Genomic DNA, 13,816 nt, shown 5'->3' on the forward strand with positions numbered 1-13,816 from the left:
TCACATCTTCCCCAGCCTCTGAGCGAGTCCAGAGCAGATTTGACTTTTGCATTCCCATATTTAAATAACAAGATGCTAAATCTTACTCTGTGAAGCTACAGTTTCCAGGACCTGTAAATTGTACTTGGTACATATATAGCCTTCTCGCCACGATTAGAAATACAGATATCTGTGAAAAAAGGTTAAAAACTTTACACTCAGCACCACTTGATCAGGCACACTTTCATAAATCCCACTTCACCCTGAAAGTTGCAGCTGAGAAGCAACATGATACTAGTGAGTTTGGACACAGTTTTTATATATTGTTATTGTAGTTTGGCTTGCTGCACATTTATTCTATAATTATTATGTTTATTATACTTTTAAATCATGTAATAAGTTTACTCTTTTATAGCTTTTGGGGAATATTTATCGAGGCTTATACACGCCAGTTTTCTCCTTCAGTTTAAGGCATGCCCCAGTTCTGCAAATATAGTAAGAGACTGCACATCACTCCACTTGGTGTATTTGGGGGTGCGCAAGTAGGATATCAGTCGATATAAAGTCATAACTTCAAAGAAATACTTGGCACTTCTTAATTGGTGTAAAAGAAGAATTTTAATAGTAAACAGTTTCTCTCTACATAAAGTCTTCCTCAGACTGAAAATGAATGTAAATATAAAAAAAAAGAATACCAAAGAAACCACAAAAATATAAACGACAAGTGTAAATGATGAATATGTACAAGCATAAAATGGAATCTAGCTGCAATCGATTTCAGAACATGATATATAACAAGGTATATAGCATAGTACAGAATAATAGCATAATGCAGGGAGGAACAAAACTTTGAAGCTTTCTTCAAAAAAAATACCTACTTAAAGGATTGCAAGGTAAATTGTAATTCTGCGAACAAACTATAGCCTGTGCCTTTTCAGGTGCAGTAACTGTCTAGAATTGTAGGACATGGCAGCTTGCAATGATAAGTATGATGTGCCAGTGTGTGATAAATCCCCCCCACCCCACCCATAAATGCCCAAAGCAGAATGATGCTGTAATGATCAATGTGATAATATTACACTAGTTCTACATTTTTCTTTAGACGTCAGCAGGCACAGGTCCCGAGTCTGCTGCCTAGTTTTCTACTGCTCCAGAGCTAGCCGCAGGATCAGGACTGGGTCTCCGGTTGTGAGAGACACCCGGAAACCCTAGGGACCAGGGAGAGGAGGTTTATTACCGCTACTCCCTTCTCTCCTCACAGCATTGCGCTGCAGGGGCACGATGCAAAGAGGAGCAGAGCCGGTGGTCACATGACCGCCGAGTATAAGGGGGTTAACCAGAGCTGCTGGGTCTAATTATACCGAGTCCAGCTCTGATCAGTATCCCCAGTCACAGGTGGCTCTTATAGATACATCAGTTACAGGGAAAAACTTGTCAAAGAAAATAAAATAAAGTAAAGTTTAAAAAAGAAAAAAGTGAAAATTCCCCCAGGGGTCTTTTATGACTTCATGGGGGACATATAAATTAAAAACACACACACAAAATATTAAAAAATATTCATAAAAATACAATGACATTTCCCAATATAATAAAAAAGCATTGCCATAGTTGCCCCGTTTGCCCGAGACTAAAAAAAAAATTAAAATGTATTATAAATGACAAAAAACGCCTTTTTTCTCTACTTTTGACCCCAAATTTAAAAAAAAAGAATGTTTAAACCTTTGTTACTTTTTTAACTAGCTCTATGTGTTCCAAAAAAACACTGCAAAACACTGCCTATTTGTTGCCCCACTAAAGTACATTACAGGAATGAGACTCCTTTTGGTAGAGCAAATGGTAATTACTCTTTACAACTGATCAGGAAGAGAAGTGTTAGCTGGGGCCTGACCACCCCAGGAGGTGTTTGTCACCAAAGGTTGGGAGAAAGCCTGTTTGTCCATGAAGTCTGAGTATTCACACCTTTGCAAGCTTATCTCTTGAGAATGGGAGATTAAAGAAGAGGAGGCTTATGTGTTGCTTTCCCACCAGAACAAGACAAAAAGATATTACATGTGTCCCATAACTTGGACATAATTCATAATTAGAGTCCTCAGTCACAAGAGAGAGTTGAGGGGTTGAGATACCCTCATTGCCTGCTTCTTAAGAGCCTAGCTTCATGTAAACCCAGTCCGATTGCAGAACACCCCTAATGTTAGGCCTATACACCCCAAGTTTGGCATGGGGTGAGAGGTAGCGAGATACACTACAAATTTTTAATAAAAAAACAGAGACAGAAGGTACCTCTGTCAGAGGAAATAGAGTGAGATCACAAACAGGGGCTGGGGGTCAAAAACCCACGGGGTTCAAATTGGTGAAACAGGAAGAAGGCCTGGTCAGTACTGAGAACTCTCAGTACTGAGAACCACTACATGCTGGATTCCACAGCCAAGATATCTCTCTCTATCTCATAGTAAGGGCATTTTGTTTCTTTATCCCATAACTGTTGGTATGTATTGTATGTATATTGTTTTGTAACTTCTTTTTTCTTTTAATCTGACAAGTTTATGTTTTGATAGTATTGTACCTTTATGTATATTAAAGTGTTAACCTTAATAAGTCTCAGCTTGTAGTCTTAGAGAATCTGAGTCTCCGAAGGGATTACGTTTTTTGTAACATGTAGTGATTGTCTGTTCTGTCTGTGGTTGAGGTGCCAACTACCTTCTTAGTATAAGTAATTGGTGGGTGGTTGCGAGTATTTCTGGGTGCTGAGTGCTTGGGGGTAAATTTTGCGTAAGGATGCCATTTTGTGTTTGTGGACAGAGCTAAATTCTGGAACTCCATAAAGTAGGTGCACCCCATGATTGGATTCAAGAGTGAGAGTTCATTACCATCAGAAAGAAGTCTGAAGTATTCTGTGGCATTGGAATAATACTTAGGTCAAATCAAATAGTGTACCAAGGGGCATGAGGCAGAATAAATGGGTTAATGGTTCTATGACTGCCTTTCGAGCTCCACTGCCATTAGCCCTTTGATAAATCTGTCAGCAATGTCTGTGACTTTGAAAGGAGTGGAGTGACTATGAGAGTTTAAAGGACATGTGCATGTACATCTGGTTTTACACTTTCACTAGTAGTAGTTATAATAAGCCAGTGCAATTTTTTAGCACTAAAAAGTTGCAAAAACCCAATGCAATATTTTGCCACTTTTTGATGCCAATAAGTCAAGGAGACCCATGAAGTTTATGCAATTTATATCTGGTTTTATCCTTTTGGAACTTTTTGGAAATGGATGGAAAGATGCAATTGTTTCAGTGGTACATCCTGCGTGATCTGAATGGGATACAAGTACAGGTTTAATAAAGTGAATTTACAGAACCTTTATTTACTGTATGTAGAGAATAGTAGCCAACCTATCTTAAAAATGCTCTAAAAGCAGCACCCAAAAACTTATCAGAGAAATAAAAAAAGGTCCTTATAAGAAGATTATGTTCAGTTTCAGTAAGTCTTTATCCAGCATACTGTACCTAGATGCCACTGCCAGAACAGTATCTTTCAAAGTCTATTCTGTCAGAAAAATCTTCATGGACAAATGCTGCTTTTGAATAAATAGCTGCAAAAGTTGAAATCCACCTAAATTGTCCACATCATGTTTATATGCAATTTTCTGTTGTTTTGATAAAAATCCAATTACTTTCTAAAAGTCATCATGATTTTTAGCCAATGGAGCACATTTACTAAGAACAGTGCAAATTGCACTATGTGCTGTTTGCCTGTGTAGTGTGAAGAGGGTGCCATATTCAGGATTTGTGGTTCCCTGCACTGCTCTGACAGAGTGTACCACTTTTTTTTGGTGGCCATATGGCACATTTATGTCGGACTTTGTATGTTAAATCTGGTGCAAGGCCCAACTATGCACCGGAACACCCAATTCAGTGCAGAAATGTGTGTTGCATAAAGAATAGTTAACTTAAAATAGTTGCTTGCGACACAATTGTGGTGCAGGTACTTTTTAAATGTCTGTGCAAGCAGTTTGCACCTAAAAGAACGTGCAAAGTCTGTCAGAAAATTGGCGCACGGCCCATAGAAAATGTGCCCCACTGAGTTATGTTTTCTGTCTGGCCATTTGCAAATATATTACACACAGCCATTCTTTTTTGCGATGTACATTCATCATCATTTCACACTATGCTTGTACAAGGCGTATTGATGAAAGTTGCACCTCTTGTGGGAGCAGGGGAGTAACTGCAAGGGAAGCAGCCATAGCAAGTGTAGAAATGTATATATTGGTGCATAAATGTGTGCAACTGAGTGTATAAATGTGTGAGTACACAAATATGTATACTTTTAGAACGGGAAGGGGGGGGCCTATTCAGAAGTCTCCTAGTTAAGGCCCTACTTGAGAGCTTTTTGGATTTTGACTTTAAATACCATTTTGCTAAATAATTTAGATGATAAAACTTAGCTGTTGTACTTTTTTTTATCAATTACGTTACCAATGCTCTTATACAATTGGCCTCTATTATGTCTTTATTTTTCCGTTATTGTTTGCAAGTGTCACCAGGAAGTTAAATTTGTCCTACAGGTAAAAATACCTCACATAGTTTTGTAAATGTAAAAATATACGGCTTGTGGAAGGAGAAAAGTGAAAAACATAAAAGAAAAAAGTAAAACCTAAAAGTTTAAAATTAAAGTAAGATTTTATTTGCATTTGCTTTTAAAACTCTTATTTGGTTCAACTAAAAAAAACATACAAAACAAAACCTCAGCTAGATAAAAAAAAATACATATCTGAAAGAGATGCTGGACCTCCTGTATATGTAGTGCAGGTAAACATAGCAGAAATAGAGAGCAGTACATTACATGTCATACACAGAGAGAACTTTGCAGCATCTGGTACAGATAGCAGTACAGCATATGTTAGAGAGTATTATATGGCACATTGTGCAGGTAGAAAGTAGTGAAGTACAGATAGCAGTACAGTACGTACCCAATTCTTGTCTCCTCCTTATTTCTATCAGCTGTCATACTGGCTAGTTGCATACATTGCAAGAGTGTATTCTACAGGGCCAGCGCCAGCACTTGGCATACTGGGCAAGTGCTGGCGCCCAGGACTCCTGGGGGGGCCCACGTAAGGCGGTACATAAGGAATCCATGGGGGAGAGGACCTGAATCTCGGATTCTATGTAGATATCTACAGCCTTCAGGTATGTGACTAAGGACTTTGTCTGTCTCCATGCCTGCTCTCTGCAAAATAGACCCTAGGCATCAATTTGGCCATATGGCTTTGTGAAAAACTCATGTGCATAAGTTGCTAACACTGATATAGTGAAACTGGCTCCACTACTTCTTGGTGTCTGGCTGTTAAATTGGCACTGGAAAGTCCCGGTGCAGAAAGTACCGTATATACCGGCGCATAAGACGACTTTTGAAGACTGAAAAATCTTCTGTCTGGTCTGGGGTCGTCTTATACGCCGGTAATGTTTCTTCTCACCTTTCCCGTGATCCACCGAAGCTCCGCTGCTACACTCCGGCCGGCGGTAACAGCTCCGTGGGTGCCGGCGTCGCAGAGAATATGACGTCGGCACGCGGCTGATGTCATATTCTGTGAGCCGCCAGCGCTCAATGAGCTGTCACCGCCGGCCGGAGTGTAGCAGCGGAGCTTCGGTGGATCGCGGGAAAGGTGAGAAGCTGTTGTAATACAACGTGGCCGCCTGCCCGTTACCTTGGACCCCTCAACGCTACTCCCGCGGTCTCCCGTCGCACTCTCCGCTCCCGCGGCCTCCCGGCGCGCTCTCCGGTCCCGCGGCCTCCCGATGCGCTCCCCGGTCCCGCGGCCTCCCGGCCCCATAGGCTTCCTGGTCCCTCGGCCTCCGGCTCTCCACACTGCTCCCAAGGCCACTCACCAAGTTGCTGCCCAGCCAGCACACTTCCTAGGCTCGCAGTATGCCTCCTAACTGACCCACCCCACTGCAAGATATGTAAGTCCCTATATATGTATGCATAGTTAATGAATGTATGCTATATGTGTGTATTTGCTTACAGTATGTGCTGTATGTATGGAAAAGGGGTAGTCTTATACGGCGAATATATCTTAAACTCTATATTTTAACAGGAAAGTAGGGGGGTCAACTTATACACCAGGTCGTCTTATACGCCGGAATATACGGTAGTTAACCGGAAAATGCACCCTAATAGCACCAGTGTAAAAGTACAGGCAGTCCCCGGGTTACGTACAAGATAGGGTCCGGAGGTTTGTTCTTAAGTTGAATTTGTATGTAAGTAGAAACTGTATATTTTGTCATTGTAGATGACATTGTAGTAAAATTTGGCCCCAGTGACAATTGGAGTTTAAACATTTTTTGCTGTAATGGGACCAAGGATTATCAATAAAGCTTCATTACAGACACCTTACAGCTGATTATTGCAATCTGGGACTATAGTAAAGCATTCAGAAAGCTTCACTAGAGGTCAGAGGGGTCTGTATGTAACTATGGGTTGTCTGTAAGTCGGGTGTCCTTAAGTAGGGGACCGCCTGTATGTTCACATGAATGTATGTGCTGGAATCAACACGTGTGGGTTCTTCATTCCATTGTTGTGTAAACCTGTATCTGAATCTAGTGATCCAATATATCCAGAAGATACCTTCTGGAAAATGCAGGATTTTTGGCCTGTAAATTGTGACTAGAGATGGACGAATTTGTTGAAATTCAGTTCGACCTGATTCGCCGAATTTTTTGAAAAAATTTGATGCGACTCGAATCGAATCATGACAAATCACTTTAAAAAAACAGGTATTTGGCTGCAGAGGTGTTGTAGAACGTTGTGCCACGCTTAACCCCTTAACGACTTGGCCTTTTTTAGTTTTTTCACTTCCATTTTTCACTCACCACCTTCAAAAATCTATAACTTTTTTATTTTTCCACATAAAGAGCTGAGTGATGACTTATTTTCTGCGTAACAATATGCACTTCATATTGACGGCATTGAATATTCCATGCCGTGTACTGGGAAGCGGGAAAATAATTCCAAATGCAGTGAAAATGGTGAAAAAACACATTTGTGACGTTTGCTTATGGCCTTGGATTTTACAGCTTTCACTGTGCGCCGCAAATGACATGTCTACTTTATTCTCTGGGTCGGTTAGATTACAGGGATAACAAATTTGTATAGGTTTTATAATGTTTTCATACATTTACAATAATTAAAACCTCCTGTACAAAAAATTCTTCAATTTGTCATCTTCTAGCGCCAATAACTTTTTCATACTTTGGTATACGGAGCTGTGGGTGGTATCATTTTTTGCGACTTTAGATGACGTTTTATTGCTATAATTTCTAGGACTGTACGACCTTTTGATCACTTTTTATTAATTTTTTTAAATTTTTCAAAATGGCAAAAAAGTGCCATTTTCGACTTTTCCTATTTTCCATTACAGGGTTAAACGCAGTGAAAAAAGTTATATTTTTATATATCGGGCAATTTCGGATGCAGCGATACCTAATGTGTTTATGATTTTTACTGTTTATTTATATTTATATCAGTTCTAGGGAAAGGGGGTGATTTGAATTTTTAGTTTTTTTATTATAATTTTTTTTAAACTTTTTTTTATTTTTACTTTTACTATTTTCAGACTACCTAGGGTACTTTAACCCTAGGTTGTCTGATCGATCCTATCATATACTTCCATACTGCAGTATGGCAGTATATGGGGATTTTCCTCCTCATTCATTACAATGTGCAATTAGCACATTGTAATGAATTGGTTAAAACCGAGACAGCTTCGGGCCTTCGTGAGTGGCACAGTGATACAGTGTGGAGGTGGCGTCAGCAGCAGGAGCCCACAGAGTGGCACAATGATACATTGTGGAGGTGGCGTCAGCAGCAGCAGGAGCCCACAGAGTGGCACAATGATAGTGTGGAGGTGGCGTCAGCAGCAGGAACCCACAGAGTGGCACAATGATACAGTGTGGAGGTGGCGTCAGCAGCAGGAGCCCAAGGAGTGGCACAATGATACAGTGTGGAAGTGATGTCAGCAGCAGCAGGAGCCCACAGAGTGGCACAGTGTGGAGGTGGCGTCAGCATTAGGAGCCCACAGAGTGGCACAATGATACAGTGTGGAGGTGGCATCAGCAGCAGCAGGAACCCACAGAGTGGCACAATGATATAGTGTGGAGGTGGCAGCAACCTGGTAGGTTACAGCGTGGCACAATGACAAAGTGTGGAGGTGGGAGCAGCAGCATGAGCTCAGAGAGTGGCACGATGATACATTTTTTAGGTGGAAGCAACATGGTAGGCCACAGTGTAGCACAATTAGACAGTGTGGAGGTGGCAGACAATTCCAGTCCCTGGTAAAGATGGTAGGAGGCAGATTAAGCAACTGGCAGCAGTTGTGTTGCATTAGGCGGGTGGCAACATCAGAATAGTGGCTGAGGCAGATAGTTATAACCCAGACTCATTTCTCAACATTTGGGGGAGGCGTCATGACTGATCTAATCTGATGCATAAGGCATTGGTGAGTTGAAATACAGGCCGATCCAAGCCTGATTCATCTTGACAGTCTCTCCACATTATGGGTGAACAAGCAGGTTCTCTTTGTGGTAACGATGGCCACCGCCGCACTGAACATCCGCTCTGATGCCACACTACTGGCCGGGCAGGACAGCTTCTCTATCGCAAACTGCAAGTAGGCCACCGCCAGCTTGTGCAGGGTCTGCTTCATGTCCTGCTGCTGGTGGCGGCTACCCTCCTCACTAGGCGGGGGAAGGAAGTTGCTCATTAAGGACTCCAAACTTAAGCTGCTGCTGATGGAGCTGCTACTGTTCCTACCCCCCATCTCCCCACAGCAGCCATGGCAGTAGTATGTGAGCGATCACTGCCAAGAATCCCTTGGTCAGACCTGACAGGGGATGGACAATGGCACACGAAGGCAGCAGCCAACTGTCCTTTCAGTATTTCTTTATAGTTCGCCAGTTGTTCTTCCCATTTTTGACCGGTAGCGAGGGTCCAAGAGGGGGGAGAGTCAAAAGTCATCCCTATGCCGGATGTTGACAATTTGGCTGTCACTAGTTAGGCAAAGCAGCATGCTGCGGACCATCTGCGCAAGTGACTCTGAGGGACTCCCGGCTTCCATCTCCACTGTATACTGCCACGGTGCTTCTGGGTCATCTGCCTCGTCTTCTACCTCCTCTAGATGCTCCTGCTCCTCTCCTCTCTTGTCACCTGAGTGGAAAACCACTAATTTCACCAGACTCTGCTTTTGCTCCAATGTCCTCCTCCTCCTTCAGTTCAGCCCCCACCGGGCTCATGAGATGTAGTCTCCACTTCTGCCCTGACCAGACAGATTTTGCAGCATGAGCTCCAGGACATAAAGCAGTGGAAAGACGTCATTCATCCCACAGTCCTGGCAACTGACAAATAACGTGGCCTCTTCAAAGGGCCTGAGCAAATGGCAGGTGACACGCATGAGCTGCCAGTGGCTAACATCAAAGTTAAACAGGGGGGTACTTCGGTCCGCTTGCATCATCATTAATGGCTTTTCTCTGTTCATACAGGCGGTCTAACATATGGAGGCTGGAATTCCAATGGGTGGAAACATCGCATATCAGACTATGTTGGGGGAGGCCGTTCTGATGCTGCAACTCGAGGAGGGTGTGCTTGGCTTTGTAAGAATGGCTGAAGTGCGTGCACAGTTTCCTGGCCATTGTTAGAATGTCTTGCAGATGGGTGGAAGCCTTGAGGAACCTGTTGACAACCAGATTGAACACATGCGCCATGCAGGGCGCAAGGGCCATCCCACCTCAGTGCAGCATGGACACCATGTTCCTCCCATTGTCTGTCACCATGGTTTCAATTTTCGGTTGTTGCGGAGAAAGCCACACATTGATTTCTTGTTGCATGACGTGGAGCAGTTCCTGCCCTTTGTGACTTTGTTCACCCAGGAAAACCAGGTGTAGACACCGCTGTGCCCTGCACATGTGGTATGATGGAGCAGCACTTACGACTTGTGGAGGCTGAGGTGGTGGTGGAGAAGGAGGAGGTGGACACTGGCGCAGGTGAAGCAGTTTGACAACGTGGAGGAGAAAGCGGCGTCTCTTGTTCAAGTTGTTGGTGTGGCTGGGCAGGAAGCACCTTCACCCAGTGGGCTGTAAAGGACATGTACTGACCCTGACCATAGTTACAGCTCCACACGTCCACGTTACCGTGCACCTTGAAAGAAACCGATAAGCTCAAGGATTGGCTGGCAGTGCCTTTTTGGAAAAAAAATTGCGTCTTAAAACTCTCCACCTCAGTTCGGCACAAGTCATAAGTTCTCTGAAAGGTGCAGAGGGACTGCAGTACCAAGCAGTAGCATCTGGACCTGGAGATGATGTGGTGCTGAGCCCAGACGACCTAGTAGCTCTCTGGCTGAGGGAAAAGAACAGGACAGAGGCTGTTTGAGGACAGGTGAGGGCCACGGACCTGCTTCTGGGCCATGCCAACTAATTGTTGTATCTGACAAACCCACAGATTCTTGGCTGGAGTTGTCAGATGTTATATTTGAGGAATTGGGTGACCTAGTCAACCAATCAACAACCTTTGGGTTGTTGATCAACACACTGCCACTAGATGACAACAGCAGTTCTGGCCTCACAGAGACACCCCTGCTGCGACGTCCCCCTACTGTGCTGCGACCTCTGCCTGCTCCACCTGCCACCTTTCTGTCTGACATAGTGGTTAATCAACTACGTGGATTTGACACATATTTCTTGCTCTCAACTTTAGCAACACAAAAGTATGGGAATTTGCATTATCCAGATACCCCACAACAGACACCCTGGGAGAGGAGCAAAAATCACTACAGCAGCTGTAGTGATTTCTTCCTAGTGGCTTCAGTAACAAAAAAGAACTGATATTTGGGGTATTCAGATCCCCCTAAACACACACCCTGGGATTGGAGCAGGAATCGCTACAGAAAAGTACAGTGAAGCAGTTGGACACTACAGACAGCACATGCAGTGTGAAATGCCGAGATTGCCAATGGCGGACAGTTTTTATAGGGCTGTGTGACATCACATAAGCCTGCCGGTTGCTGATTGCCTTACAGGTCTTCAGATGTCATCGCGGGTGTTCCTTTCTCCTGCCCAGAGTTCTCTGCCCCATGTAACACATTGATAGTTTTTAGGAATCAGTGGGGTGACAATAATCAAAGATAAGAGGGTTTCATCACACATCTAGAAAATACTAGAATCGTGAAAGAGAGAAACGAGATGTGTATAGATGACACAATATAAGCTTTATTAATGCAACATTTAAAACATACTTAAAAACCCAAAACATCCCCTGACGAAGCCCGCCGAGCCGGGCGATACGCGTGGGGCATCCCTCTCTCCCCAGACCGCACCTTTGTAATTGGTAATGTAGCTTTGCACTAAATGTATTTATTTGCTATTGTTGGACCTTGTTGTACACTGATCACATTTTTGATACCATTAATTATTTTCCTTGGTCCTGAACAACATCTGTGTGCACTATTTACAATCTTTTGCCTATGTATTGTGTCTATTACGGTTTGTATACCGTTCATATATGAAGTTGCTCTGGGGAGCTTATGTGATATGTACCCAATCCTCTTGTTTTGGGTTTTTAAGTATGTTTTAAATGTTGCATTAATAAAGTTTATATTGTGTCATCTATACACATCTCGTTTCTCTCTTTCACGATTCCATGTAACACATTGTGATCGCAGGCATTTAGGCAAAAAAAAGCGGGGGGGGGGGGTAACTTTAGATTTGTGAGAAATCTCATTTTCTGTGAAATTCGGACTGAATTTTGCTTTGTTCGAATTGATTCGCACATCTCTAATTATGACTTGTTCGGAACAGTTTAAATATTTCTGATACAGAAATGGCCCTTTATTTTCTTTTGCCATCTTTTTGGTTGGAAGCACATTCATATTCTTTTTGCCCTATTTTGCACTAGTTTTGGGAAGCAGAGACAGACTGGTTCCCAAACGAAATGGTTTGTCCGTAATATAAGAGCCCTGATACACATGGATATTTGTGTGTTTGGAGAGGCTGTTAAGTTTCATAAAAAATAATAGTATTTCTGTTGGTTTTCTGCATGGTGTGGGTGGGTTCCACTTCACTGACAGCAGCTGATAAGAGGTCAGTGTGACACAGCTGTAAGAGACTAATGTTATTTTCATGTCTTGTATATTTTTTAGTCTTAGGGAGAACAGTGTTGTGTACTGCATAAAGTTATACAAAAGGTGCAATGCATGTAATACAGCTGTATAAACCTCTGTTCACACTTGCATCATTTATGTGCCACTATTTAATGTTTGCATCAGATATTGTGAGCCAAAACCACGGGTGGCTGCCCATTAACAGCTTTTAATTTTCACATTACACTTTCTCTCTGAGATAAGTAGTGCACCACAGTGCTCCTAGTCCAGCTACAACCTTGTAATGTGATTTCATTTTTCACAGACCTGGTGCTACTAGCAAAACACAAAGATATGGTTACACAGATCTCCAGATGTTAGGGAAAAATATTTCAGACCCAATTTCATTCTATTGGAGCAAACTGTGCATCTGTGTGTCTTCAATTTCATACAGATCCTTTGGTCAGCGTACTTCACTAGTACTCCTGTAAAAGCAGTGCTATTTCATTTTTCTATTTCAACTTTATATTTATTGAGAAAATTTTAGTGTTTTACAAAAGATAAAACAAACAGAGCATACAGTAATAATGGTAAGTTAGTCAACAGGTAAGTTAGACAATAATTGTTCATACATAAAACCTCTTTAGCTCAAGTGAGCGGCTCCCACAGTCTAGAGGGCTGAAGGAAGAGGAGAAAAACTGCTAAAAAAAAGTGTATTACCCACATAGCCCAAACAAACAATAATTCAGACAGGCAGGGCAATCTACCACAAATACAAGAAACTAGGAATGGAACACAACAGAATGGGGAAGGTATTGCAGAGTGACCAACAAATGAAGGGTAGAGCAATTCATATTAGTAGGTCTGATGTTTCAACCTAAAGTAATCCCATGGTTCCAATATAGCATTGAATTGATCAAAGGGGTTATGTAAGGAAACTTTTAGATATTCTATTCATCTCACTTCATGTAGGTCTTGAGGTAGGTTTAGTGAGTGGTGGGTTTCCATTCCAATGTTGAGCTATCAGACATTTGGTGACTGTCAACATGTGGAGAAACATTTTGGTATCTGTTTTCCCAATGTAAAGAAACAAATTTAACAGTCACAATGCAGGGTCCAGGGCCAAAGCTATGTTGTAGAGGCCAGGATCTGGACTATTGTCCAAAACCTGCGCATTCCCAAGCAATCCCAGAATAGGTGGGGAAGGGATCCCCTCTCCCTACCACAGCACCAGCATAAAGGAGAGACACCTGGGTAAAGTTTATGAAGTAATTGAGGGGTATGGTACCAGAAAAAGAGAAGCTTGTACTGATTCTAATAAAGGAGGTGCAAATTGAGATCCACATCTAACGAGGGAGTTCTCTACCTAGGTATGGCGCCCACCTCCACATGTATACTATTTCTATAATACAGTGCTATAGGAAGGCTCCATATGGTGGAACATACAGTGCATGATCCCTAACTAAGTGTTCCAAAAAACAATGTTCTTGCTTGGAAACTAACACTGGCAACTCAATCTCTTTATTATAGTTTCAATGACAGGTTCAACATATTTGTCTACCATTATCTGTAAAGATCTGTACCACCACTGACTATGCTCATGTTAAAGTGGTCTTTGTGTATGTTTTCCAAGGATTGGGCTGACTGTTTCAGTTTTACATTATCAGGGCAGGTTTTTCAATTCCTAAAAGTTAGCAAAGATTTAATCGAAATGGCC

This window comes from Engystomops pustulosus, chromosome 3, assembly GCF_040894005.1.
Source record: "Engystomops pustulosus chromosome 3, aEngPut4.maternal, whole genome shotgun sequence".
Lineage (NCBI taxonomy): Eukaryota > Metazoa > Chordata > Amphibia > Anura > Leptodactylidae > Engystomops > Engystomops pustulosus.